This window comes from Elephas maximus, chromosome 19 (genome assembly GCF_024166365.1).
Source record: "Elephas maximus indicus isolate mEleMax1 chromosome 19, mEleMax1 primary haplotype, whole genome shotgun sequence".
NCBI classification, from domain to species: Eukaryota; Metazoa; Chordata; class Mammalia; order Proboscidea; family Elephantidae; genus Elephas; species Elephas maximus.
Genome location: NC_064837.1, coordinates 57,244,852 through 57,269,180, shown reverse-complemented (window position 1 = coordinate 57,269,180; position 24,329 = coordinate 57,244,852). Strand labels below are relative to the sequence as shown.

The following is a 24,329-nucleotide window of genomic DNA, read 5'->3' as shown; positions in this document are numbered from 1 at the left end:
AGTAGAACTGACCCAAAGGGGGTTTTGTTTTTGTTTTTTCTGTAATCTTTATGGAAGCAAATCGCCAGGTCTTTCTCCCAGAGAAGCACTGGGTGAGTTCAAACCACCAGCCTTTTGGTTAGAAGCCAAGTGTTTAACCTTGTACCACCAGGGCTCCTTAATGTAAACTTTAGACTTCAGTTAATAATAAGAGTCCCTGGGTGGTGCAAACAGTTAGTGTGCTCAGCTGCTAACCAAAAGTGTAGAGGTTCGAGCCCACCCAGAGGTCCCTCAGAAGAAAGGCTTAGCAATCTGCTCTGAAAAATTAGTCGTTGAAAAGTCTGTGGAGCACAGTTTTACTCTCCGATACACATGGGGTCTCCATGCGATAGATTCAACTGTTGGCAACTGATTTTAGTAAATAATAATGTATGGATATTAGTTCATCAGTTGTATCAAATGTACCACACCAGTGGAGGTTGTGAATAATAGGGGAAACTGGTGGGGGCGGGGGGGGGGCAACCCTAGTCGTGTAGTGGTTAAGTGCTATGGCTGCTAACCAAAAGGTCAGCAATTCGAATCCACGAGGCGCTCCTTGGAAACTCTAGGGGGCAGTTTTACTCTGTCCTGTAGGGTCACTATGAGTGGGAATTGACTCAACGGCAATGGGTTTAATTTTGGTTCGGGCAGGGGAAGAGGGAGTGTATGAGAACTCTTCTTGTACCTTCTGCTCAATTTTTCTGTAAACCTAAAACAACTCTAAAAATTAAAGTCTATTTGTTTAAAAAAGAAAAAAATGAATAAGGCACAAGGGCTGCTTCCATCCATCTCCGTGGATTAGGGGTAGACTGCGCGTGGAAACGGGCAGAACCATATCTGTCCCCCACTACCAAAGCGCATTCCCAATATGGTGGAAACCACTGGGTGGAGTCTACACATTAATGAGAGAGACAGATTTGCTCTGAGCCGTCATCACACAGTTAGTTACAATTGTGGTAAACCCAGAACCCAGTGCCCTCGAGTCGATTCTGACTCATAGCGACCCTATAGGACAGAGTAGAACTGCCCCATAGAGTTTCCAAGGAGCGCCTGGCGGATTCGAACTGCCAACCTTTTGGTTAGCAGCCATAGCACTTAACCACTAAGTGGCATAAATTCCAGAGAAAACAAACTGGGAAAAAAAGAACACGTGGAAGGTTAGACGGTGAGGGAACAAAGAGCTGGGAGAGGGGGCAGGGGGTGGGAAGAATCTCTCAAGGGTAATGGGAAGCTACTAGAGGGTTAAAGGGTGGGGCCGTAGCCATCTTCTTGGTGGGAGTGGGAACTCTTGCTTTGCCACGGGCTGGATCAGAGATGAGAGACAGGGACACAGAGCGGAGCAGCTCACGGTATTTTTTTTTTTAAATCTAATTCCTCATTATAATTCTGATTAACACAGCATTTATAAAATACAGCCTCTGGAACAGTGACACAAAATGCATTGTAACATGTTGTTCTGTCTTTTCCTAATGAAAAATGCTAGGAGCCCGAGATCAGAGGGGGCAGATGTTCAGGGAGCTGTTTCATCTCAGGACTTGATGGGAACAGGGTGATTGACTGGGTTTTTAAAATGGAATATCTGGTCAGTTTCATGTCTTTGGTCCTTCCTAGATGTGGGCTGTTTTCCTTCATGTTTGTAATCTGGCTTTGGGCTCTTCCCCCACTGGCACGTTGGCTGGGATTGAAGCCGGACTTTGTTCTTCAGAGGAGCCTCGCCTGTCTGCCACCAGATGTCTCTAGTTGTTATCTGACTTATGCCAGCTTCGTTGATATCAAAGGGAGAGGATTACAGGGACATTGAGATCAAAACAGAGCAAATTTGCTGATGAACCAGGGGAAACAGACCAAATTTTGTCCCTCTTTACCCTCCTTCCATCCATCTTGGTGAATTATGCATGGACTTTTTTTTTTTAGCTGGGAGCTGCCTCCACTACCAAACCCCGGATCCAAATAGGGAAGAAACCACGGGGCAGCCTCCTGACTGTGGCCACAGAAGGGCAAATCGTTCACCCTTATTCCTTAAAAACCACATTGTAATTGGGTCAGCACTCCATAGAACCACTCGATTACCACCAGCCCTTCCTTTTTCCAATAAAGTTATTTTGAAGAACATGAAGGACTTTTGGATAAAGCAGCTTCATGATTATCTAGGAGAGTAGGGCCTTGTTATGTTTCAGTTAGAGCTAAACGGTTATTAGAGTTTTGGACTGATATTGGGGTTCTGTCAGGCCAAGAGGCAGCAGACTAATTTCTCAGGGCCTTTTCTGATGCCAGAAATATATTGTGTTACAAAGTTTGGTCACCTAGTTGAGTAGGATCAGTGGAAGCAGGTGCCACCCTAATTTTTTAATTAAGGATACCATTATTGTTACTCTTCTAGTACACTATTGTAAGGGTCTTGTTCTGGAGATGGTAGAGTTACCACCATTAATGTTCATTTATCCATTTTTCCATTTGTTCTCATTCATTTTTTACTCTGTGTGTATGTATATTTTTTACCTTCCGACCTATACTCTCTAGATACACATTTTACAAATATTCCATTTATGAAATAAAGAGGTCAACTATTTTTGGACCTATCGTTATGATTTTTTTTTGAAGAATGACTTTAAAATCACAATTAAAAAGAAAAAACCGGAGGTACGGTAATATCAGGTACAGTTTTGAGAACTATAGCTCTCAAAGAAAGGTAAGTAGCAGATCTCAGGTAACAAGGGGTTACAATATTAGAGACCTTACTCATGAATTTTAATTAAAGAATCTGTGACTCCAGAGATTTCGTATTCTGGGAAACTCTCGTATTCTGAACTACATGCCTGGGTGCTGTAGGGTTAGGCTGGGGACACAGACCTCTGCTGATTATCTGAAGAGGAGAATTACAGCTAAGGGGGCTGTGCCCCACTTGCTCAGGAACCAATTGTTTCTGCCTCTTTCCCTTCTCCCCTTCATTTCATCCATCATCATGGTTTCTCTTTTGTTAATTTTTAGAACCTTTAGACTTGCCCTGGGAAGTAGACAAGGAGGGGGAGAACACATGAATGAAGTTGAGCCCACTGACCCATAATTAGCCCCATATAACACATACTTGTCTCTCAGCAACTGAGAAAGTAAGGCTTATGGATTTTTCCTCTTTTAAAACCTGGTCTTGGCAGTTTTGTTTTGTTTTTTTTGGTATTCTAAGTCAGTTGGAGAACCGAGGGTCAGGAAAATAACTTTGCAAAATGGCGAAAGCAGTGACTCTTCACCAAGATACCTACAACTGAGTCCCTCCATGAACTGTTAGATTTTGTAAGCCCGAGATGGATGCAAAAGCAGACAATTGGAGTCTCTCTCCTCTCACCTTCTTCCCCATCATCTGTGGAAACTATTCCAAATTGGCCTATGACTTTGGCAGGTGTAAGCCCCTCCAAGTAACTGTAGGTTTAGGGAAGCCTTTTAGCCAAACATGTAGGCAGAAGCCTGAAGAGCTTTTACCAGGGAGAGCAGTAGCTGGCTGCATCTAAGTAGGGCTGTTGGGTTTGTTCCTTTTGTCCCTGTGAGGAAGTGACAGTTGAAGGCCTGGCACTTTCACGTGGCCTATTTTCCCCACGGGAAGTTTTAAAAAATATTCATTAAAGCTGGCTTGTATATGCAACAGAGGGGTATAATATGCCCCTCAAATGAATATCATTATCGCCATCCATGAAATGAGAGCCTTTGAGGAATGGCCAGCCTGTGCACATTCCTGCAACCCACGGGGTTTGGCAGCACTCAACTGCCAAACCCCGTTCAACTCGTTCTCTCTCTTCCACCCGATGTCAGGCAGAGCCTCATTAGGCAGATGTGTTACGAAGTTTATTAAAGTTCCTTTTAGGGAGGGAAGGAAGGAAGGTGGGTGCAAAGTTGCCTATACAATGCCCAGGAAACTGATCTTTTTAAAAATCCCTTCTTTTCTTTCCTAATCCCGTGATGAGGTTATAAGGTAACAGAAAAGGAAGACTAGGCTGAGATGTCCGTGGTTGTTACCTAGAAACAGCCCCAAACATCTAAGAACACAGGCTTTTGGGGTAATTAAAAAAAAAAATTTCAAGTCAGCCACACTGGGACATCTTCCCTTAAGTGGCCACAGTGGGGTCGTTGAGTATGCAGATCCGCAGATCCGTAAACTGTGCCCCATACAGAATGGTTTGTGTAGCTTTCAGAGAGCAGCTTCCTCCATGAGCTGTGTCACCCTGTTAACGTGGCAGCAACAAGAGGAATTACCCATTCTGCTTTTTCCTAAGTCAGTGAAAACTTTGGGAAATGGATAAAAGTCACAAAGCCACTCTGCCTCACATGGAACAGGCTCTATGGTGCCTGTTTTCTGAGCTTTGGGAAAATCCAGCTCCATCCCCCTCCTTTTATACACCAAGGTAGAATCCATATAACATAAAATTAAGCATTTTAAAGTGCACTATTCAGTGATATTTAATACATTCACAGTATTGTGCAACTGCGACCTCTATCTAGTTCCAAAGCATGTTTGTCACCCCAAAAGGAAACCGTGTACCCATTAAGGAATCACCCCCCATTTTCCCCTTCCCCCAGCCCCTGGAAACCACCACTCTGCTTTCTGTCTGTATGGATTTACCTCTTCTGGATATATCATATAAATGGAACCACACAACATGTGACCTTTTGTTTTTAGCTTCTGTCACTTAGCATCATGTTTTCAAGGATCATCCACATTGCAGCATATATCAGTACTTCATTGTTTTTATAGCCAAGTAATATTCCATTGAGTAGGTAGATGTAACACATTTTGTTTATCCATTCATCAGTTGATGGACATTTGAGTGGTTCCCACTTTTTGGCTATTGTGAATATTTCTGTAATGAACATTGTTGTACCAGTATCTGTTTGAGTCCCGGCTTTCAGATCTTTCAGGCATATATCTAGGAGTTGAATTGTTGAGTCATATGGTAATTCTGTGTTTAACTTCTTGAAGAACCGCCCTCTTTAAGATAGTTACCAAAACACTCCATTTCTGAAGAGGGATTAGGATCACCTCTGAACCCAGCAACATTTGTTTTGTACATAAATTTGCATGAGTTGGAGTCGATTGGATGGTAACTAACAGTAACAACATGTACTCTAAGATGGCTATCCCACCTCCAGGTAGGAAGAAGAAAAAGGTAGCAACAAGGCGGGGAGGGAAACAGGAAAAGAGTTTTGTTTTTGTTTTGTTTTTTTCTGTAAGTTCCTCCACCGATTTGTGTTACATCTGACCAGAGCTATGCCACCTGGCCACCCATAGCTGCAAGAGAAGCTGGGAAATACATTTTGTTAGGTAGACATATTGTGTTTCCAGCAAAATCAGAGATGTATTAATAAGGAAAGAAAGAGGAATGGATTTTGGTCAGGGACCTAGCAATGTCTGCTAATGGGAGGAGCTCAGGTCCTAGTACATGGAGGCTGAGTGGTTCTGAAAACCAAAGTGACTGAGTTTTCAGCAGCCCTGTTGATGCTGAGAACAGCTTGTGGCCTGTCGGGGTATCTCCTTGTCAGCCGTCCCCAGGAGTCTGCAAGCATTTACTGTACCTGGAGAGCTGGAATTTCTGCCAACCTCTTCGTTAATTATTCTGTGCATATTTTATAAGAGTAAATAGCTCTGTCTTGCAGTTAACAAAATAGCCTTGAGGCTTGGGATGTGTTTTATCTTGGAGCATCTGAAAATAACTCAGCTCTGAAGTTCCATGATGAAGCTGTCCTCTGGCGATGGGGTAAAAATAAGTCTTTATCCATCCATCAGTACAAGTTTAGCTAGGCTCTTTCAAACACTTAGTTCTGCTTATGCCTCTGTGCCAAACAAATATTAACCCCTTATAGCCTGTCTACAGGGAAACTGGAATTTCCATGGAGAAGACTCAGGTGGGTCTTGATGTTTGACCGGAATGGAGGCTCCCTGCTGACACGGGGATTTTGGATTAATTGAGCTGTCCCAGTCAGTGAAATCTTGGGAGTATAGGCTTCAGGGACCTAACAGAGCCAACCCAAGAGAATGCTAGGTGTTTGTGTTGCATGAAATAGCATTTGGGGGGGGGGGCATGAAGGTTGGTTTATTGGTGGGTACAGGTCAGGGGGAGCAGTGCTACCAAGACCTTCGTGAATGCAGGACCCGCCACTTGTCCAGCGGGCTACAACTGGGGATGTATTTGACTCCACAACCATCTGGGAAGAGGTGCTTTTCAGCCACCATGTCTTCAAACTCATCAGTGTTAAACTGGATAAAGCCCCACTTCTTGGAGATGTGGATCTTCTGGTGCTCAGGGTACTTGAACTTGGGCGTGCATAGGGCCTCAATCACATGCTCCTTGTTTTAAAGCTTGGTACGACGGACATGATGACTTAGCCAGTGTGAACTCTGGCCACTGCACCCTGGGGTTTTCCAAAGGCACCTCACATACGTGTCTGGAGCCTGTCAGCCCCAGCACAGGACAACCTCTTGTTCATGTAGACGACATGGAAGGATGGAGCCACACTCAGATGTGAAAGCCATCTTTGCCTCAGCTTTTCACCATGTACTTGTTGGCACAAATACAGGTAGCCTCCAGGGCTTCTGAGGATTGCTGCCCATATTCATCAGACACCATGTGACCACAGAGTGGGAACTCACCCACTTTAGCCTTCTTTCACTGGGGGTCAAAGATGTGGATCTTGGTATCAGGGACACCTCAGCAGAAGTGGGACTCTGGGTAGAACTTGTTCTTACAGTACCAATAACACCAGGTAAGGTGATAGCCCATGGTGACACCAAGGTCTTTGTGATGCACCAAAGGAAAAGAGCAATTAGCATTTTCTTGTTGATACTGTAAGAGCTGGAATTCAGATGTGCCTATAAATGTTTCTATTTGAAGCTAATCAAAATGATGATTTTATCCATGGAGACAACTACAGATGTGCTTGTTCCTTCTCCAAGGACCTGCAAACCCCATTTCCTCTTACTCTTTATGCTTAAGGACATACTTTGCTCTAAATTTACTACTTGGAAAATCTGGTAATGTCAGTGAAATCATACCACCTGTTTTGACCACAAAATATCAGCCAGGAGGATCATATGCTCCATTTAGGAAGACAGCATCTTTCACATCTTTATTAGAACCAGCTTTCTTTCCAAAGCTTGTGTTTCTTGGGATGGGAGTTATGTGAAAATGACCTTAAAGTATGTGTGTCGTTGACGGGATAGGGTACGGTTTTGGGGACAGATGCGTGGGCTCTGACATGTAGCTGCTCTGGTGTCTGAGTTCATGTGTTTTCTTGGAAACTGTCACAGGAGATGTGCACGTAAGGGTAAGAGCTACTACCTCCTGGCTGCCTAGAGGTTCCAGGTGTGATCAAGAAAATCTCATCTGAAGCAACATGTTTCGTTGTGTCAGAATTACTTCTGATCCTCAGATATGTTTGCGGTGTTAAACCTTAGCTGGGATTTGCAACTATTTGGAAAGCCAACATTAAGAAAAGGCTCTTTAAAAATAAGTTTAATAAAAAGCCTAATGACACACCAACAGCCTTCTGCAGGTTCCTCATGAACACTGAGTTATTCCTCATCAGTTGCATGCAAACAATGGCCATCTCCATCTGTCACCGGAGAAATGAGATAAACAGTAGGGGAAGGAAGCCAATTACAAACAGACATGTTCACCACCAAAATTTTAGCACAGCCAAGCAGATCCTAAGCCCCATAAGATGGCTCACTTCCTTCAATCAGCACTCAAGAACAAAAGAGCAGGAACCCAGGAATTTAAAGTGAGTCATAGTAAGACCTGTGGGGGTGTTCTCTCCTGTGATGTGGTTTTCATTTTAGTATGGGAGCTTGATATCCCCCCAGAAAATAAAATGTCAAAGTAATACTTGTCCGGTGCTTAGCTCACTAACCTTGAGGGCACTGAACTTTCCCAGGAAACTGCTGATTTGTGAGAAAGCCTAATGCCAAGACCAGAGCCAGGAGCTCTCTTGCATACTCAAACTTCTCTTCCCTTTCCTGGATGACTGGCATTAAGGGTCACAGCAAAAAGTATTGCCTTTCCTATTTCCTTCTGGTAGAATGGAAACCCTGGTGGCGTAGTGGTTAAGAACTAGGCTGGTAACCAAAAGGTCAGGAGTTTGAATCCACCAGGCACTCCTTGGAAACCCTATGGGTCAGTTCTACTCTGTCCTATAGGGGTGCTGTTTGTCGGAATCGAGTTGTTGGTAACGGGTTTGGTTTTTCTGGTAGAATGGGGCCATACCCCATTGCTTTGGTAGGACCGGTTGAAATACTCCCTCTATGTCATCGTGGTAGCAGTATAAATACACAAGCAAAATCAGATAAAATTCAAATTTTTCCTAAACTGCTAACAATGTAACTGTTTCTTGATTATTCTATCCTTAAATAACAACCTTAGCCAGATCTTTTTGGGCTAAGTGTAAGGCTGGCTTTTAAAAAGAGATGTCAACTGGTCTGTTGAGAAACCTCGGGTGGTTAATTTGCAAGGTAACTTCATTTAATGAAGTACCACCCACCATAGTAGGTTGTGAAAGCTACAGCCTGGGTTATGTTCCACCGTCATCATCCTTTTCAGCAAACTTGTATTGTGTTCCTTCCGCCTGCGAGTTACTCTTCTCTGGGTTTGGGAGCCCAAGAAGTATGAGATACATCTCTGATCTCCAAGAGTATACAGTCCATTGGAATGGAATACAAGGTTCTTTCATTCCACACACATATGTGAAAAGCCCAATGAATGTCAGTTCTGGGCACTGGAGGTTCAGCAGTGAACAAGACCCCTCTACTCATGGAATTTTACATTCAAAAGAAAAAAAAAGGCATAAATTAAACAAGTTAAAACTGAATGTGGAAGATAATTTCAGATTCAGTGATATGAAGAGATACCATTAAAATAATGAGATACAGAGGACCAGGGATATCTTTTCGATTGGGGTGTCAGGAAAACCTCCCTGGGGGGATGAACAGCTGAGCTGAGCCCTGAATGACAAGAAGCTTCCATGTGAACAGCTGGGGTACCTGGTACCAGGCAGAGGGACAGCTAGTGCAAAGGCCCTGAGGTGGGGACAAATCAAGGATGTATTGAGAAAACGGATAAATAACAAAGGTTCTTTCATAGACGCTCAGAAAAGGGTAGATGGACCCAGCACAGGCTACGAAACAAGAGGGGAAAACTGTGAGTGGAGGCAGTTAGAGAAGGCCTCAGGGAAGAGGCCATCCCACGGAGAAAGGCATCAATTAGAACTTAAGATGAGAAGGGGCAGGGGAGAAAAAAAGAGAGGCTGTCCAAATAAGGGAGCCCAGTGAGCAGAGACACCAGACAAGTGAGGTGATAAGGAACCCTGTGGTAGAAAAGGGGGTTAGACAATTAGATTTGGTCAGATTGTGGCTGGACTAAGTGGGCAGTGGGGAGCCACTCGAGGCTTTTGAACAAGGGAGTGATGTATGCCAGGCAGTGAATCATGAGGAGTAGTCTGGCCAGGACAGGCTGTAGAGGGGGAAGCAAGCCACAAGGAGACAATCACAGATACACCGCTATGAAGCCAGATTTAGGATGGTAAAGTGGGGTTAGCATGAAAGGGCCAGTTCAAAAGAGATACCCAACCACTGATTAATAGTCCATTCTGTCCAGTTTGGAGCTCTGGTGGTGGAGTGGTTAAGAGCTCAGCTGCTAACCCAAAAGTCAGCAGTTCAAATCCACCAGCCACTCCCTAGAAACCCTGTGGGGCAGTTCTACTCTGTCCTGTAGGGTTGCTGTGAGTCGGAATTGACTCAACAACAACCGGTTTGGTTTGGCTTGGTTTTCTATTCATTTATTTCAAGAAAGCCTGACGCTCTCTCATGGTCTGTCTCGGCCATAAGGGACTTTTGGGGAGCAGTTCGGGAGAAGAATCATAGATGAGCAGATAAGGAGATGTCTCTGGGAAATGTGTTCTCAAATTGCACTGTCCAATACAGCAGCCACTAAGATGCCTGTGGCTATTTAAATTTAAATGAATTAAAAGTAAATTAAATTAAAAATTTAGTTCTTCTATAGAAGTCACCACATTTCAAGTGCTCAGTAGCCACATGTGGCTTGTTATATGCCATCGAGTGAATCCCGACTTAAACTGACCCTGTGTTAAAGAGTAGAACTGCCCCATAGGATTTCCTAGGGAAGGAGCCCTGATGGCACAGTGGTTAAGCACTCAGCTGCTAACCGAAAGGTCAGCCGTTTGAACCCACCGTTTGCTCTGACGTTTTGGTTAGCAGCCAAGGACTTAACCACTGCACCACCAGGGTTCCTTCACATGTGGCTTACCTGATCCTTTTCTCCCATTGCTCCCCAAAAGTAACCATCATGGCCAAGACAGACTGGGAGAGAGTGTCAAACTTTCTTGAAATAACTGGACAGAAAACCAAACCAAATCAAACCCGTTTCTGTGGAGTCAATTACAACTCATAGTGACCCTATAGGACAGAGGAGAACTGCCCCCTAGGGTTACCAAGGAGCAGCTGGTGGATTCAAACCACTGACCTTTTGGTTAACAGCCAAAGCTCTTAGCCATTGCGCCACCAGGGCCCGTCACATGCAGCTAGCTGCTGCCATATTGGACAGTGCAGATATAAGACATTTCCATCACTGCAGAAGTCCTGTAGAAAGCACTGCACTAGATCATTACTTTTCAAAATACTGATGAATAAACTCTTCGTCGTTCCATGGATCATGAGAAGGACCCCCATGGCAGCATGTATCACTGAGTACCTGCCCTGCTGACGCTTCCGTTTATACAGGACGTATCCACTTATGGATACCAGTTAGATTCTTTGTGAAATGATACTGGCTTGGCTGTTAAATGCTGTGGGCTTGACAAAGAGTAATAGAAAAATCACTTTACAGAAAGAACAAAATGTTCGAATTGCATGTGTGATAGAGACTGAATAAAATTCCAGCCTGATTTAACTCGTTTGGAGTAACTGTCTGAAGGAGAGGGGTATGCGCGCTCTAAAATACAAATTCATCCAAATGGCAGTGACTGCAGGATTCCTCTCTCCTCTGGTGCTGGCACATTTTAAAACTCCTTTGACTCACATCCCTTGATGTCATTCTATTCCCCTCTAGTGGAATTCAGGGGTATCTGTCTTTCTACTCCAGCTTGGACATTTTGTGATAATAGAAACAGCAACCTAGAGATACCGAAGGTGGAAGATGCCATTATCATTTATTTCCATATCACAATTTACATTTTAACTTTTTTCCTGTTCTGGGATTGGGATTGGGGAAAAGAGCCTTCTGCTCTGTCTGTTTGAGTTACTTGAAAAAGAACTGAGTTTTGGCATCGTTGTTCATCCTGATCCCAGAATGAGCCTTATCGCCCAGTATACTACTGTGATCTTACTTTGGTATAACATCTAATATGGGGACAGTGGTGGTTCAGTGGTAGGATTCTAGCCTCAAATGCAGGAGACCTGGGTTCAATTCCCAGCTGATACATACGTAGCCAACACCTGCCTGTCAGGGGAGGCTTGCATGTTGCTATGATGCTGAACCGGTTTCAGCAGAACTTCCAGACTAAGATGGACTACAAAGAAAGGCCTAGCGATCTCCTTCCAAAAATCAACCAGTGAAAACCCTGTGGATCACAACAGTTCCCAACTGATCAGGGGGATGGCACAGAAACAGGCAGCATTTTGTTGTGTTGTGCATGGGGTTGCCATGAGTCAGGGGCAGCTAACAACAACACGTCGTCTAGGACAGAGCTGCACCTGTAGTAGGTGGCTAATTTGCATTCGTTCACCAACTGAGTCAAGAGGCTTGGGTTGACAACGTGATTTTACTACTTACTAACCATGTGATCTTGGTGAAGTCATTTACTTCCTGAGCCTCAGTTCCTCCATCTGTAAATTGAGTTCTGTCCTTCTTTGACCCTCCATGGCAATATCACAAGATAGAAGGAAATAGTGCAACCCCTTTGAAAACTAAGGTGGACCCTGTAAATTGATCCAACCTCATTTTCCCACTCCATCCTCCTGACAGCATCATATTTGAGAGGATGAATAGACAGGTAAGCTGGAAATAGGTTTTTGAACCCTCTGCCATGCAGGTGGAGGGCTGGAGGTGGGGTGGAAGTGAAGGTGGGGGCCGCCTTTCAGTTGGTAACACCAGGGCACTGGCTTCCAGGTAGTTTGGGTATATTTCCTTTTTTCTTTTAATTGTGAAATTCTTTAAAGTTAAACTAGTTAACAGTAAAAATATTAACTGTTAAAATACTAGCAGTCACATTATCACCTAGCGCTACACACACTAAAACCTTTCAGTGCCGTGCCTCTCCCCCGCGTCTTTGCTCCAGTCTCTATTTTGCCGCTTCCATTCACAGAAGGGGAGAAGAACTGGAGACAAAATATTTGTCGCGGCAAATAGCACCAAGTCTCTGCCTTTACTGTAACACAGTAGACATATTAGCATATTCTCTGTGATAATTTTGGTAGCTACTTGTTTTACTTCCAAAAAAAAAAAAAAAACTCATTGCCAACGTGATAGTAGTTTCTGCCATTCTGGGGGCAAACCTCAAGTTTTTCAAAGAGCTGAGCAAACAGTGCTGGTGATTTAAGATGTAGGGATTGGAGGCCTAAATTTCTGGTTTGTTCTCTGATGCAGACCTGATGGATGTCTCAACAAGTACTATTTTTGTCGTTATTCTTTAGGTTGAGCCCTGGGAGGCATTGTTCAGGATGCACTGAAAGTCAAAGTTGGAAGGAAGTGTGTTATTGTTCCCTCCTATTTGTTAAAAAAAAAAAAGAAAAGAGATTGACATTTGTGCCTGTTCTGGAAGCGCCAGCACACAGCAGGGAAATGCAGCAATGCTTGTACTAAAACGAGGAGGGAAGGTGTAAAGATAGGTGCATAATGTTGTTGCTGTTGTTAGTTGCCCTTAAGTCGGCTCTGACTCATGTACAACAGAACAAAACATTGCGCAGTTCTGCGCCATCTTCAAAATCATGCTCAAGTATGCTCAAGTCCATAGTTGCAGCCACTGTGTATTGTGAGTGCCTTCCAACCTAGGGGGTTCACTGGGCCTTTCTTCCTAGTCTTAGTCTGGAAGCTCTGCTGAAACCTGTCCTCTATGGGTGACACTGATAGTATTTAAAATACTCATGGCAGAGCTTCCGGCAGCACACAACCCATCACAGTAGGACAGACTGACAAATGGGTGGTGGGGGTGCATCATAGGCAGATGCTAAAGGAAGGTATCTTGGTTCCTTAGTTCTGCTATCTCAGAAATACCCCAAATGAGTGGCTTTAACAAGCAGAAATTTATTTTTTTCACAGTGTAGGAGGCTATAAGTCCACATTCCAGTTGCCAGCTCTAGGGGAAGGCTTTCTGTCTCTCTGTCAACTCTGGGGGGAAAGTTCTTGTCTCTTTTCTGCTTCTGTTCCTTGGTTCCTTGGCAATCTTCATTAGGTATATATCTTCCCCTCCATTTGTGCTTGCATCTCTGGAGCTCTGGTTGCGCAGTGGTAAGGGACCGGCTGCTAACCAAAAGTTTGGCAGTTCAAATCCATCAGCCACTCCTTGGAAACCCTGTGGAGTAGTTCAGCTCCACAGCAATGGGTTTTTTGAGTTTTCTTTGTGCCTGATCTACTTTTTTTAAATCTCAAAGTGATTGGTTTAAGACACACTCTACACTGATATGGCCTCATTAACATCACATAGAAAAAATACCATTCCCAGATGGGATTGCCTACACAAGTGTAGAGGTTAGGGTTTACAACACATGTTTTGGGGGGACAAAATTCAATCCATAACAGACAGTAGTACAACTGTTGTGACAGTGATTTTCCTGACTAAGAGGCAAGGTGGAACATGCTTTTACCCAGTCAGATCTATAAAACTGAACTTAGTACATCAGTGTAAGACTAAGTGCCGAAGAGATTTTAGAGCAGGCCATAAATATAAATATTTTTTAAATTGCAAGTCATTCTGCTGCTTTACAGCTTCAGGCCAAACACCCTTAACTGATGAATTGTTGGAGATTCACTAACCAAAAAAATTATTGAAACTTCATTGCTTCTCAGTTCCCAACTTGAGAAAAGGAACAAAAGAGTATCAATAAAAAGAACAATAAATTTTTGAGGAGAGAAGACCCTTCTGCAGTTGGACAGAAGAAAATGTCAACAAGTGATTATAAAGCATTTGTGGAGGCTTTCAGCAGTCACTGAGCAGATGGGGGAATCCTAGCTCTTGGACAACTGCCCAAACCTAACAAAAATCAAGCAAAAACAAAGGCTTACATATCAATTTTTAGCCTAGATATAAAACTGGTTACTTGCAAACTTCTCTAGAAGGCTAATTAACAGTGTAGCGCAACTAGAGCGTCTTGATCATAAACAGACCTCTGGCTTATGATAGATGCATGGCTTTTAGATTTAATATTTTATGTTCATCCCTTTGACCCAACATTCCCATCTGTACTTGCACAATGTGCTCATAGACACTTGTGACAGTGTCGTTTAGAATAGTGAAAAACTGGAAATAACCTAGATGTCCAGGAATTGGGGATTGGTTAAATCAGTTACAGTACATCCATATGGTGGTGGCAAATGGTTAAGAGCCTCTCTGGAGGCAGAGCATCCCCCCCCAGTGGTCATGCTAGGCCCTGCGACTTGCTTTGACTGCTGGGAAGTGATCAGGTGTGAAGTCTGCCACTTACGAGAAGCATGGTCAGCAATTGCATGGTTGGCTCTACCTCCTGCTCTGTTTTCTCTCTCTCTGCCGTGAGAATACAACCAGTTGCCACTGAGTCAGCTCTGACTCATGATGACCCCGTGGGTGTCCGAGTAGAACTGTGCCCCATAGCATTTTCAGTGGCTGATTTTTCAGAAGTAGATTGTGAGGCCTTTCTTCCAAGGCACCTCTGGGTGGACTTGAACCTCCACTCTTTCAGTTAGCAACCAAGAGTGTTAACTCTTTGTACTGCCCAGGGAGACCATGAAAGTGGTGGGTTCCAAGGAGCAGTCATCCCTTCACCCCTGGGTCCCGTAATGAGTAAAAGTGATGCTCCTACTCCATAAAAAAAAAAAAAAAACTCCATAGCTACTGACAAATAGTGACCAGAAATAAATGTTGGGGGCAAGCCAAAGAGATTGGGGCTGCTTATTACTGCTTTGCTGTGAAAGGAATGTCGTATCTAAAAGGTAGATGATGTTATTTGACATCATCACCAACTTAAAGCTATTTTCAGTTGAACTCAATCCTTTCAGCTTTCAGAGTTGGAAGAGGGAACCCATTCTTTTATCCTCATCAAATAATATAAAATAGCAAAAGATTCTAAGTTTCATGAGGATTTTTGTAGATTATATTATTGTTTAAAATACTTGCTTGCCTCTTCCTGGGGGAGGATTACACATCCTCAGCCTGTTGATGTGTAGATTCACCATGTTGACGTCCAGATTGGCCATGTGTCTTTCTTTGGCCAGTAAAATGTGAGCAGAAATGATAGTATCATTTTTTGAGTATAAGATTTAAGAGCTATTGATTGGTTCTGCCATTTCTCTGTTCCCTCTGCCACAAGACTGGCAATATCCCAGATAGGGGCTGTTCCATCAGCTTGGTTCCCAGACTGAAGAGTAATAAATAAATGTGTGTTAACTACTGAGTTAGAAGTGACTCATTAAAACAGCATTACCTAGCCTCTCCAGATGAGGCAACACCTGTACCACACCTGGCCTCTTCACTACCTGGACACTGTGCTCCAGCAAAACTCCTGGCACATAGTAGGTGCTCAATAAATAATTTTTGAAGCAAATGAAAAAAAAATTGTTAGCTAACTAGGAAATATCTTATTTGTCTTTATTTTGTTTTTGAGCAACAGCAAAACAGACACCAATTCAACAGTTCCTACATGTACAATTCAATGACATTGATTACATTCTTTGAGTTGTGCAACCATTGTCACTCTCCTTTTCTGGATTGTTCCTCCCCCATGAACATAAACTCATTGTCCCCTAAGATTCTTATCTGTTCTTTTTATCTGTTCTTGTTATCAGTTTGATCCCATATAGATAGTTCTTAAAAAAGCGTAATGCTCAAGGCAGATATTTTTTACTAGTTAAGCTAAACTATTATTTGGTTTTAAGAAGACTTCAAAGGATATTTTTGGTTTAAGGTTTAAAGATTATCACATTTTTTAGTGAATAGTGTTTAGGCTTTGTAGTTTGAATATTTGCAACATTTTAAACATTTTCTTTTGATATCAGAATTTCATACTAAATCATCTAAGATTCTTTTGGAATTTGAAAGTTGGTAATTGATGGGGCAGAAATTTGGCTTATGTTGATGTCTGCAGAGGTTGGCAACATATAAAATTTGTTACAAAATAAGACAATGTTGGTTATAACCAGGGCTTCGAACCTGTTCAGTCTGATTTGACCCCCTGCGGAGAACTTGCATTTCCACCAGAGATATACTGAACCAGAATCTACATTTTAGCAAGATTCTGATTCAGTATATCTGGAGTGGAAATTTGGATTCTCAGCAGAGGTCAAGTTGGAATGATCCAGTTCAAAACCTGGCTATAACATGGCTTTTAATTAAGATTTAAGTAAGTTTCAACTGATGGTTGGTAGTACCAGGTATCTGCATAGTGATCTCATATGGACACTTTCTCCCCAGCAGATTGCCAGAGAAGCTGCAAACAAAGCCAGTTTTAATAATAAGTTTTTTATTAGATGTGACCAAAAAATCCAGTTGTCATCAAGTCAGTTCCAACTCTTTGTAACCCCTTGTGTGTGAGATTAAAACTGTGCTCCATAGGGTTTTCAGTGGCCGATTTTCAGAAATAGTTTCTTTTGAGGTACCTCTGGGTGGACTCAAACCTTCAACCTTTCAGTTGACAGCCAAGTGCATTAACCATTTTTTTGCACCCTTCAGAGACTCCGTCAGATATGACAGGGTACCCCAAATCCTCATGTAAGCTCTCCTTTTAGTGGTGTCTCATGAACTAGCTGAAATATAACCAAATATATTTAGCTAGGATTCATGGTAATTTGAATTACATAGATAATATATGAATTCATTTGTATTTTGTTTTCTTTTTTAACTTAAATCTTTTCAATGTTAAATACTGCTTTCACTGGTATCTTAAAGCCTAATCTCTCCCCTGACTTCCCCAGAGGCAATTTACATAGATACCTATCTAGGGAAAAGCTGTATTATTGTTCTGCTTGCGGAGGTTATTTTCATTTCTGTTTTTTACATAAATGTTATATTTTATGTTTCATTCTGTGACTCGATTTTTTCATTAGACAATGTATCTCAGCGATCTGTCTGTGTTGTTACAGAAAGATCTGCCTCATGATTTAGCTGCTACATAGTATTCCGTAGTGTAAATACATTACAGTTTATTTAGCCATTATCTTGCTGGTGGAGATTTATCTGGAATTTTTTTAAAGCACTTTGTGGCTTCACATTGAATGGTTACACCATCTTGCATAGCTGAGCAAAAAAAAAATTTTTTTAATTAAAATCACATGAATCATATGATCTGGCTTTAGTCACGTCCTCATGTTAATGAAAATATTTAAAGCTAGGAACTTTATTTTTTTTAATCATAGAGTTAAAAAAAAAAAAAAAACACTGCTTCTCAAGAAATTTACGATCACAGAAATGCTGCTGGATTCGCCACAGGAACAGTGTTTTTAGTGTTGCTCATGTAGTCAGCACGTGGGTGACATTTAGACCCAAGCTTGGCTTATAAGTTTGACTTATGAGAACATATCAGATGGTGAAGTAGAGGCAATGCAAGGAATTTTCCTTGGTATTTAAAGGAAGCAGCTTGAAGGAGCCACACTGCTCCAGGCACTTGAGGAAGTCATACCCTAGAGCTTTGCTCGGTTAAAAACATTTTATTCAAACAACATTTAAAACTTGACCCTCAGCCCTCAATGACATTTCGGTCCCTTGGGGAAACCTGTGACATTTTGTTGTTGTGTGCTGTCCAGTCAATTCCCACTCATAGTGACCCTATGTGACAGAGTAAACTGTCCCAGGGGGTTTCCTAGTCCATAATCTTTACAGGAACAGACTACCAGGTCTTTTCTCCCGAGGAGCAGCTGGTGAGTTTGAACTGCCGACCTTTCGGTTAGCAACCTGGTGCTTAACCATTGCCCCATGGGGGCTCCTTGGAGGCATTCAAACATGAGTGGAAAATTAAACCCAGGACCACCTCTGGCTAAAAGCCTTCTATTATTTTGCTCATCAAATTAAAAAGGCATGTGAAGTGATATCTATCTAAATATAAACATCCTTGTCATAAAGCATTATTGACTGAGCCCTGGTTGTGCAGTGGTTAAGAGCTCGGCTGCTAATGGAAAGGTCGGCAGTGTGAATCCACCAGCTGCTCCTTGGAAACCCTACAGGGCAGTTATGCTCTGTCCTGTAGGGTCACTATGGGTTGGAATCAAGTCAATGGCAACAGGTTTGGTTTTTTTGGTGTTGATGTGGGGGCTTTAGCTCTAGTAGAGGTTTCACACTATGTATTGCTAGATTACAGTCTTCATTTCAAACTTCCCGGGATTATACTTCCCAAATGGTTATGGATAATACACTAAGAGCGTATCTCAGAAATTTAAGGCCCAGTCAGCCTCGAAATTTTGTGCAGTGTAGATCCATGGATTCATTTTTAACAAATTACAAGATGGTGATGGTAATGATGATGATGGATTTTGAAAAGTCCTGGTAGAGATAGTGAGAAACGTTTCCAAGTTGATGTTTCCGGGGGAGGGATTACACTGCTATATTATAAAGGTAAGAAATGGGAGACTGGCAAATGCTTCAATAGACCTTGAACTATTTGTTATTTTTTTCTTTTTAAGAGGTCTAGATTTAAATAGGTGGGTCAGACTTCATTTGTGCCTATGGAAAGTGTTTTAGTCAAAAACTTCACTTTTTCCCCAACCACGTGTATGACAGGAGTGTCTAAGCTGAAGGTTTCTCCCTTTCATTATATAGTGTCAGGCTTGTGACATATGACAGTAGGTTTCATACTCCACTTAATGAGAGGCTGCCAGAGCCTAGAAAAAAGTAAAAATTTTAAGATTTCCATGTAATGCACTAAAGAGAAAAATGTTACCAACTCGGTAAGAGTGAAGAGTCAGTGTCCACCTGTGTCGTGGTACTTGAATGCAGCCAACTTTACACCTTACGTGTGAGATCTCTTTATCTAGAACGCTCAGGTGAATACTGATAAAAGTATGCTTTGTCAGAGTTTTTTTTTTAATTGTGTTAAATGTATATGTGACAAAACATTTGCCATTTCAACATTTTCATATGTAAAATTCAGTGCCATGAATTATGTTTATCATGTTACTCAACTATCACCAGTATCCATTTCCAGCTTGTTTCATCACCCTTAACAGAAGCTCAGTGTCCCCCAAGCAATGAGCCCGCCCGCTTTTTCCCCTCCTACCTCCCACCTGCCCCTAAAAAACAAACAAACAAAAAATTACCTCCTACCTGCCCCTGGTAACCACTAAATAATCTTTGGTCTCTATGTATTTGCCCATTCTAGATATTTCATGTAAGTGGGATCACATAATATTTGTTCTTTTGTGACTGACTTATTTCACTCAGCATAATGTTTCCAAGGTTCATCCATGTTGTAGCATGCGTGAGGACTTCATTTCTCTTTAAGACTGAGTAATATTCCATTAAAGGTCCCTGGTAGTGCAATGGATGTTTGGCTGTTAACCGAGAGGGGTGGTTTGAACCCACCAGCCACTCCATGGAAGAAAGATGTGGCAGTCTTCTTCCATAAAGATTACAATCTTGGAAACCCTATGGGGCAGTTCTGCTCTGTCCTATAGGCTGACTATGAGTTGGAACCGACTTGCCGACAATGGGCTTGGGTTTTTGTTGTTGTTGTTAGAATACACCATTGCATGTATGTAACCCATTCACCAGTTGGACATTTAGGCTTTTCTACTTTTTGGCTACTGTGACTAGTGCTGCAGTGAACGTTGGTGTACACTTCATTTCCTTTCACGCACATTTATCGAAGGTCTACCATGTGCGTGACAAAATTACTTTTGATACCAAGACACGTATCTGCCCTTAGGTAGCATCACAGTCTCTAAAGAACCCTTCAAGTTTCCCCTTTCTGCCTTGGTTTCCAGGAAGCTCAGAGTTGAATACCTATTTAATACTTAAGTCTCATCTTTGGTTCTGGCTAATTCATCAATATACTTTATGACCTTTCTTTCCTATTTTTTAGCCTGTCGTGTCTGTCCTGTGTGAGTGTGTGAGTGTGTGTTTGCACGTGATAAATGAAGGAAAGATGAAAGGAGAGACATAGCATAATCATAAATGGCAAAATGTGATAAGCAGCCTATGAAAGAAATAAAATGCTCTGGAATGTCAAAGGGCGGAGAGATCGTATCTGGCACCAACATCTGGAGAGGCTTCCTGGGAGGGGCATGCTGTCTTTTGTTTTGCCTTGTTAGGTATTTCAGCAGATGAAATTTGGGGTAAGGTGGTTGTGCAAGGTGGAGGGAAGAGCCAAAGCAAAGGCACAGATGAGAGGATCCGAGGTGCTGCCTGGGGATCACCCGAGTGGAGGACTGTATGTCAGGGTTCATAATGTAAGAAAGAACCCTGGAGGCCTGCCCATCCAACACTGCCCTCACAACCTGAGGACAAGTGAGACTTGAACACAAGGATACCTAAGGTTCAGCTCCTCCTTCACGGCCCAGCTCTTCCCTATACACCTCCCTGGCCACACAAAGCTTTGTCTGAATACCACAGCAGTTGTTGTTTGTATGATTCGTTTGACAAGTATCATGACACCTGCCCCTGAGCCAGTGGGTGACAGCTCATGCCTTGGTGTTCTGTTACTGGCATCACCTGGACACCTTTACCTTACACACCTCTGAATCTCCAATGGCTCCTAGCTAGTGCCATACCTTGGGTGAGCCCTCAGTCAGCCTGTGCCTCAAAATGATTTTGTTCTAAGAACCAGTCAGAACGGTTTGGAGACAGCATGTGTTTCCTTTACTTAGAGAAAAGCATTCTGATTCTATTTTCAGATAAGTCTTTAGGTTCATCCTCCCACGACCCCTTAACATGAGATCCTGTGGGTTATATATTTAACGAACAAGCAACAGATGTTCTTTTGGTGGTGGTCTTCTTGGGTTAGTGGTGTTTACCTGGCAAATATTACTGAATTCCCCCTTCTATAAACAGTGCGTTTAATTCATAAATCATACAGTAGAGATACTTGCGTTGGCATTATGCATGTAAAATCTGGTGAAGTACTGAAGTCTGTAGCTTAGCTGATAGTACTGCACTTGTCAGTGTCCTGGTTTTGCTGATGGACTATGGCTATGAAAAGTGTTACCATGGAGGCAGCTGGAGGAAGAGTATACAGGAACACTTCCGTGTAATTTTGGCAACTTCTTGTGAGTCATAAATTATTTTAAAGTAAAAAGTTTAAAAAAAAAAAAAAAGGACGAGATGAAACCATCTAGTCCAGTTGTTTTCAAATTTTAATTTCAGCAGCAGCCTTCCTCTCCTGCCCCTTCTTCTCTTACCCTTGGAAGACCCCAGGACACACCTCCTGGTACCCACAGGACTCTGTGGAATACCGCCTTAAAAACACTCATCCAATCCAATGCCCTCATGTTCCCCATGGAGATGTTGAGACCCAAAGAAGTAAACCAGCTTGGCCCAGGCTGCACCTCTCTTTAGTGACTATTGATAGAAACACAGAAAGCCCAGGAAGTTTTTTAGTTCCAGTTGCTCTCTGCAAATCATCCTAAGTCACAGGTCTTTAGCTAACACTGTGTTTCTTCTGTCACACAAGGTGAGATTAATTAGACTGGAAAAGAGTTTCCATGCTCCCAAGTTCTTCCATTGGTGTGGCACAGGCGGTAGGTTCCCCCTATGCTAAGACAATGCTTGCGGCGGCTTGGGTTGGCAGTTGGTTTCACACGGTACGGCTTGAGGAGCTTGCCAAGCCAAAAGCCTTGGGAGGCCAGCCATGGTGTGCAGTAGACAGGGACGCAAGAACCACAGGAAGTGTCCCCACTTTTCTTGGCCTCTGTCCTGACCGCCTGTGGAAGTTGATTGCTTTCCCGTCCCATTCAGATCCAAGTCACTGCAGTATTTTTAGGAAACCTTGGGGCACCATGGCGTTTACATCCATGGATACTAATAATCTCCTTTTGTATTTCTTAGAGATGTTCTGGTTGCAGAGCCTGTTCTTATATTTTCCCTAAGTTGAGTCACCCCCCAGCCTAGGGCATGTGCACAACTGGTATTACCTCTGTCCTGTAAATAAGTGACATGACTTTCCTAAGGTCACAGGGTTAGTAAGAGGCAAGGCTGGGGTCAGAACTCAAGTCTCCAGAATCTCAGTAACTGCCCTTGTTACTGAAGTCTCTCTTATTTTAAACAGAGATCTTGGTTTTTGTAAAGCACCTGCACACACTTGATGATCAACAAATGGGTCATGTTGTTACTGTCAGTGTTGCCGTTATTCATAGGCATGATTGTTGGCTACTCAATTTTGGGGTGTGAAAGACTCAAAGACTTGGTTGGACTCCAGACTTTTGTAGGTGGTGGAAGCAATGGTTTCCTCTCTTTCTACAGCCTGAAGATGCCATATGGGGGTTGGATGAGTAAGGCTTACGTTTTCCTGAAAAGTGAAGCAAGTTGTCCATGTGCCATGTCAACAGAGATCTATGTGACAGCCAACTGGCAGGACAGCCGCCTGGGGACACCTGGCACGTGCCATACTCTGGAGGGCTCTGCATGAGCTGTTTACGGGTTACTTCCTCTCCCCTAGCATCCACTTTGCCCTCTACATTGAAGAACACAACCTTTACTGTCAACACAGGGACTTTTTATTGGTCATGGCACTGGCCTGTTCCCTCAACCTTCTACCTAATGTCCTGGGATATCAGAAAACTTGGTGGGCTTCATATTCACAGCTACTACTTGCTGGAAAAATTGATCTCCCAAGGGAAGTGTTAACTTTTCATACACTGAGAGACATTTCGCAGGTAAACTAGGGACTTGCCTCAAGAATATTAACTATCTTCACGTGTATGCACTTGGCAACTATTAGGCACTTACTATGTATTTGTTGAGTTACCTTCTAAAGTGGTGGCTCTCAATCTTTAGTGTGCTTCCTGCCGACTTTAGGATCATCTGCAGGGCTTGCTAAAACACAGTCCATTAGATCCTACCCCTAGAGTTTCTGATTCATTTGGTCTGCAGAGGGGCCCAATAATTTGCATTTCTAACAAGTTACAGGTGATGCTGATCCTACTGCTGTGTAGGGATCATACTTGGAAAAACACTATTCTAATACAGAGATTGGAACCTGGTGTCATAGTGGTTGAGAACTCAGCTGCTAAGCAAAAAAGGTTGGCAGTTCAAATCCACCTGCTGCTCCTTGGAAACCCTATGGGGCAGTTCTGCTCTGTCCTATTGGGGCGCTAGTTAGAATCAGCTCAGTGGCAACGGGTTTGGAATGCAGAGATTAGGAGCTCAGGTGGCACAAATGGTTAACCATGCAGCTGCTAACCAAAAAGTTGGTGGTTCTGAACCCACCCAGCGGCTCCACGGGAGAAATACCTGGCGATCTACTTCCGTAAAGATAACAGCCAAGAAAACCCCATAGGGACACTTCTGCTCTGTTACATGGGGTCGCTCTGGGTTGAAATTGACTCTACAGTACCTAACAACAATGATGCAGAGACTGGCAAACTTTTTCTGTAGAGGGCCAGATAGTAAATGTTTCAGGCTTTCTTTGCCATACAGTCTCTGTTACAACAGCTCAACTCTGCCGTTGTTCATGAAAGCACTCATGGGCCATGTATGTGTACGTGAATGAGTGTAGTGGTGTTCCAATAAAACTTTATTTACAAAAACAGAAAATGGGATTATTAAAAAAAATTTTTTTTTTCTATTATTACAAAAAACAAGGCATTAAGAGAGCCAGGTCCTCATTCTAGATAGATTTCTGAAAGTTCTTATATGGGAATCAGTGTCACAGATACAGACAGTGGTCGAATTCCAGCTCTGTGAATAACCCACCATGTGACTTTGCAAAGGTCATTAACCTCTCTATAAGAATAGGATAGTAATTAATGGTGAAAAATAGAGGGAAATGTTAACATTTTCTACATGATTAAAATATTCCAGAATTTTTTAATCTGTATTTAAAACATAAGAATTCATTGGAGTATATATGGCTTTGGGTTTGGTTTTAGGCTCTGAAGTCAATCAAAATGTGAATTTAATTCAAAATTACCTTTGAAATTTCTTTA

General features: G+C 42.6%; 1 protein-coding gene and 1 pseudogene across 1 annotated transcript in view; one reads left to right on the top strand and one right to left on the bottom strand.

Moving 5' to 3' along the window:
• Positions 1 to 24,329, top strand: part of PRKCA (protein kinase C alpha) — a 483,515-nt gene that overhangs the window by 308,750 nt on the left and 150,436 nt on the right. The window lies entirely within an intron of this gene.
• LOC126062561 (60S ribosomal protein L10-like) lies at positions 6,128 to 6,782 on the bottom strand (annotated as a pseudogene).